The 6,000-nt window shown below is 40.8% G+C and overlaps 1 protein-coding gene across 1 annotated transcript in view; it reads right to left on the bottom strand.

Annotated features, from left to right (window-relative positions):
- Positions 1-6,000, bottom strand: part of agap1 (ArfGAP with GTPase domain, ankyrin repeat and PH domain 1) — a 136,207-nt gene that overhangs the window by 111,633 nt on the left and 18,574 nt on the right. The gene's annotated exons all lie outside the window — the stretch shown is intronic.

Below are 6,000 nucleotides of genomic sequence, written 5' to 3'. Positions count from 1 at the left end.
TTGTGTTTATTGCAGCAGGAAGGTTGTCTTTGTGCTAGAAGGACAGTGTTGTGATGCAGAGCAGGACGGAGCTGCAGGAACCAGGCAGTACAACAAACGAACTGAAGTCAGAGCATGAACTCCATCTAGCCCGCGTGACCCAAATGCTAACACGTTAACCCGCTGGCACTGTACCGATGAATCTGCACCCTGTCCGACTCACCTAACACTTATCTGACCATGACACGTGCTGTACAACTTAACATCATCCATCATACACTGATGAGCAGTTCACACTTTGCTGAAAAACCTAATATTTTTATTTAAACTATGTAATATATTTTAATCTAACCGTGTGTGTGTGTGTAGAACCTGCACTGCATAACTTCCATAATTCACTTCAGGTGGCTCTGCACACATCGTGATTAGTCATGTGTAAAGTGCTCTTACGTTTGTAGCGCAAAGTGACGTATTCCACAATCACCAGACGATTAGAAATCCTACATACTTAAAGAAATACTAATTCCGTTTGAGAGAAATACTACATCCTGTACGAGAGTGGAAGATTTAGCCCGAGTGACTAGTCTGTCCCCTTTAACACTATCCTTACGGAGGGGAGACAGATGAGCGCTGTCTTGTGCATTCTCTTGAGCACTTGTTCTGCTTCAGCTCTCATGCAATTATGACATTTTAATAATAAAAACAGCATGGATTTGTTACGAATATATAGCGGCACCAAAAAAAAATTATTAATTATAAATGCATGATATAAAGGATTGGATATCAGGAACGAAGAGTGGATTTGATCAAATCCTGTAAAGGAGGGTCACAGGGGTGTGCATTTGGAAAAGATCTCTTTTTTTCTTTTTTACATTTAAAGAGACAAATAAAACTTATTATATTTGCAATTAGTCATAGATGATGTCTTAATTGATTTAAATTCATTTTAAACTTTTAATGTATGTATTTATTTCTTTTTATTTATGTTTATTTTGTTTTATTCTGTTTCTATACTTCTGTAAAGCTGCTTTGAGACAATGTGAATTGTCAAAAGTGCGATACAAAATAAACTGAACTGAATTAATTAATAAGTCACAGTGATAAAAGATAACGAGCAGCAGCAATGTAATCTGCACTGGGATCAAATGTAGCTAGTTATTCATGTACGTTGTAAATAACCTCTGTTTGGCCTCTGACATTGTGTGTGAAATGTCCTCTAAGTCCTAGTAATGCCTCATATGAAAATATCTGTAGTTTGTGTGGTATCCTTATTTGTGTACATATACGTTAGTGTATTTCAGTGAGGAGACATGTGATGTTAGACCACAAAACCACTTCGTTATAATCGTAATCTTAAACCTAGTCGTCATTTTCGTACAAACTAGGCTAGGCAGGAAAATCGAAACCTTGTAGAGCGCTCAATTTTTCTGCAGCGTCAAATCAAAGCAGAGGCTCGATCGTGCGTCGAAAGCCGACAGCATCGAAGCTTTTCTTTCAGCAAAGAAGCGCAAACTGTGAAATCCAAACTGCCTTGAAGCTCTGTGATGCCTGGCGTATCTATAGGACGTGTCAGTCATCTGCGTGAGATCAGCCTAAACACGCTGTGGCTCTCTGTTGCCTCACTGTGATTAAAATGCAGCAGTGCGTGTGGGAACACTGGCCATCATTGTGTGACAATTTGAAGGCTGAACTGATCTCATCTGTATGCACAGTGACACTGTGTCCTCGACACAGCTATAAATAAAGAGCTTCATGCTCGCTTCATATCATATATCGTAACAGACGCATTCTGGAAATAAATTTTATTAAAAAAATTAAAAAAACCTTCAATAAACACCTGCGATCAATACATCAGTGATAAAGATGAAGAAAATGATTTTGCTCTGATTCTCTTCTTCATGGTCTCACTCACTCTCACTCGGCTTTATCACAGAGTGGCCAGAAGGGGGCAGTGCTGGTATCTAAACACTCACAGTGAACTACTGGCTCAGCTTTCCAAAACAAACCACTCAGAAGATTAGACTTGTTTAGGTCTTATTTAACATTGTGTTGTCCATGTTGTGATTGTATAAGCGCACAAAGTGAAAGCACTTTACACTGTAACACAGCGGTGTGTCAAACAACAGCGAATCATCTGTTTCCACCTAACTCTATCCTCGCACAAATTACCTTCATGTCCTTATTTAACACATCCATACGTCTCTTTGTCCTTCCTCTTGACCTCTTACCTGGCAGCTCCATCTCCAACATCCTTCTACCAATATAACCATCTTCCTCCTCTGTACATGTCCAAACCATCTCAATCTAAACACAGCTGTGTGTCAAGCAAACATCAAAAATGATATATAATATACACAAATCTCTCTCTCCCCATTTTCTGAGACTTTCTAACTTTTTTCAGGAATAATTACAAATTGACTTCTAGAAGCAAATCAAGTCATTGCTAAATTTGTTTTTAATTTCTTTTCAAAATATGAATCAAAATATATACTTTTTTGTAGACTTAAATCAAGCACTGAAACAATGCTGCTTTATGTTTTTCATACAGAGCTACTTACTGATTGGAAACTGTTAGCCAACATGAATATCGTACTGCACAGGACAGAAAAGTGTCCGCTCTCAAAGACACACCTCAGCTTTAGTATTGGTCTGTGTAAATAAAGATGGCACTGGTTTTATATCCAGTGTCACTATCAGGATGGAGAACACTTGAATGGATTTTGGAGAGAGAGAGTGAGAGAGAGAAAGAGAGAGTGAGAGAGAGTGAGAGTGAGAGAGAGAAAGAGAGAGAGAAAGAAAGAAAGGAATCCTGTCAAATTTTGTAACACGTTCACATGCAATGTATCCAGCTTCTTTAACACAACTCAGCTTTATCGTCATTCTTCCACATACACAGTATACACAAAAGATTGACAAGCCGTTACTACAGACCAAGGTGCATAGGTATTTTTTATAAATCTGTCTATCGTGTGTATTTAAAAGGAAAAGGACTGACTTGGAGAAAAAACAAGTAAGAACATGAATTCAACTCGTACTCAGGTTTATCAGGGAGTAATGTAACCTGCATGTGACTTTTAGCTGGTGACGATATCATTCGTTTCCATGCCACACCGTGAGAGGAAGGTTGTGGGACATAGAAGAGGATATGAGGAAAAGAAAATACACAAGAGGAGTTAAACAAAACTCATGCACTCCTGTTGTGTTTTCCAAGCATGTCTGTGACAGTGTGAGATGAACACAAACGCACCAGGGTTTGATAGAATGGAGTGAATCTGAAACCAGGACAAGGAGGCGTCAGGAACGATCACACAGATTCAGATCACAGCAATGAGTTTGAAATGAGTTTAAAATGGGTTGCATGACACAAGGAGGTAAAAATTTCCACCTTCCACTAAAATAAATCCACCTTTTGACATTTTGACATTAATTTTTTTCCTTATTCATTCATTTAACAAAGAAAATTTAGGACTGAGAACACCAAAGATTCTGGAATGTACACTTTAATGTATAGTTTTGTCTAAGTCATGTTTAAGGCGGTGTATTTCCTGATGTAGCATGACGACGATCAACTTTAGAGTGACGCATTTTAATAAAAAAAAAATAATAGATTAAAAACCAGATCAGTATCAGAAAAAAGAGTTTTGAGCCGTTTCTAATAACAAATATGTTGAAATGTCCGACTTACAAAGACAGATATTTTACAGCCTGTCTGTGGCAGTCAATAAAGGCTATTACTACTACTACAGTGAATAAAGCAGATCCACCTTCATCTTAAATATTTGGATTAATCCTGAATCATCATTACCACATCATAGTGCACTGACAACTCTAACTCAATGTATTTAAGTGTTGCTCACTTTAAAACACTTTTTTTAACATCTAAACACTGATAGGGGGGGCATGGTGGCTTAGTGGTTAGCACGTTCGCCTCACACCTCCATTGTCGGGGTTCGATTCCCGCCTCCACCTTGTGTGTGTGGAGTTTGCATGTTCTCCCCGTGCCTCGGGGGTTTCCTCCGGGTACTCCGGTTTCATCCCCCGGTCCAAAGACATGCATAGTAGGTTGATTGGCATCTCGGAAAATTGTCCCTAGGGTGTGATTGCGTGAGTGAATGAGAGTGTGTGTGTGCCCTGCGATGGGTTGGCACTCCGTCCAGGGTGTATCCTGCCTTGATGCCCAATGACGCCTGAGATAGGCACAGGCTCCCCGTGACCCGAGGTAGTTCGGATAAGCGGTAGATGAATGAATGAATGAATAAACACTAATGGACATATTGGCGTGTACATCAAGATCATACATTGGCGTGAGCCACAAGAAACTCACACACCACCCCACTGCTGCGATCCCTCCACTGGCTTCCGGTATTCAAAACACTGATGCTTGCCTACAAAGCCAAAAATGGACCAAGACCCTCTTACCCCAAAGCTCTTATCACTCATCACACTGCACGTCGCTCCATCAGATCTACAGCACTACTCGACTGCTCCCACCATCTCTCAGGGGAAGAAGCAGATATACAGCAAGACTCTTTCTGATCTGCCATCGAAGAGGTGGAAAGAACTTCCCCTAAATGTCTGAACATCTGAGTCACTGGCTGTCTTTAAACGACAGGTAAAGACCAACCTCTTCCTGATAAACTTAAACTAGCTCTTATTTTCCCTGTTTAGTTTTTGTGTATATTTATACAAAATGAGAGTTTTGATGGTATCCTAAGTCTGTGTTAATGTATGTTAATGTATTCATTGACAGATTAGTTGACTCTGTGGATATGAGTTCTCACATCCCAATTAAGCATCACATCTGAGCCTCGGGTTTTCTAAACCATGTTATGTTTAAGAGTCTGAGGAAAGGTTTTAGGTTTCTTCACGTTTTAGGTTTCATGTTGTCTGCTGCTATCAGTTACCGTGAATGTTCAGTGTGAGTTAATCAAAACACAGGCAGCCAAGGAAGTCATGGAGAACCTGGAACGCACCCACATCATCATTATTTATTCAAAAAAGTCACCAGTTTCCATCATCCTTATCTAGAGACCAAGCCTGCCAGCTCAGACGAGACCGGCGCTTACGTTCAAGTTTATTTTCATGAAAACTAACAGAAACCTCAGTAGCATATGTGAATAAGAGAACACACACACACACACTCGACAGAGCTGGGGATCCATGTTTGGGAACAGAGTTGCAGGCTGATTAGGGCCTCCAGGTTAACGGAGCACACACAGACACACACACACACACACTGCAGCTCAGTGAAAAACACAAACACATGATCACCATGACACTGATGCTGTGTGCTTAGGCTGTGGCTTGTAGGCTAAGTGTCAGGTTGCTGTCCTAACTGACGTAGTAGAAGCTGAACAAAACACAGAACATGTGTGTAAACGTACACCAATCAGCCATAACATTAAAACCATTGAGAGGTAAATAACAATGATTATGTCATTACAATGGCACCTATAATGGGGTGGGATCTGTTATTCAAGAACAGTCAGTTTTCAAAGTTTTCAAAAGATCTAAGGGCTGAATAGTGAACACTAGACGACCGAGTCAGCGCGTCTCCAACACAGCAGGTCTTGTGTGATGTTTACATTGTGCAGTGGTTAGTAACTACCAAAAGTGGCTCAAGGAAGAACAACCAGTGACCCAGAGACAGGGTTATGGTCACCCAAGGCTCACTGATGCATGTGGGGAGTGAAGACTAGCCCGTCTGATCCGAACCTACAGAAGAGCTGCTGTAGCACAAACTGCTGAAAAAGTTCATGCTGACTATGATAGTAAGGTGTCAGAACACACAGTGCATCGTAGTTTGCTGTGCATGAAGCTGTGTAGGTTAAACTGGTCAGAGTGACCATGCTGACTCCTGTACACCACCAAAAACATCTACAATGAGCAGGTGAGCATCAGATCTGGAGCATGGAGCAATGGAAGAAGGTGGCCTGGTCTGATGTATCACGTTTTCTTTTACATCATGTGGACGGCCGGGTGTGTGAGCGTCACTTTCCTGGGGAAGAGCTGGCACTAGGA

The sequence above is a fragment of the Tachysurus vachellii genome, chromosome 4 (genome assembly GCF_030014155.1).
Source record: "Tachysurus vachellii isolate PV-2020 chromosome 4, HZAU_Pvac_v1, whole genome shotgun sequence".
Classification (NCBI taxonomy): Eukaryota; Metazoa; Chordata; class Actinopteri; order Siluriformes; family Bagridae; genus Tachysurus; species Tachysurus vachellii.
This window is presented reverse-complemented; position numbering and strand designations above follow the sequence as displayed.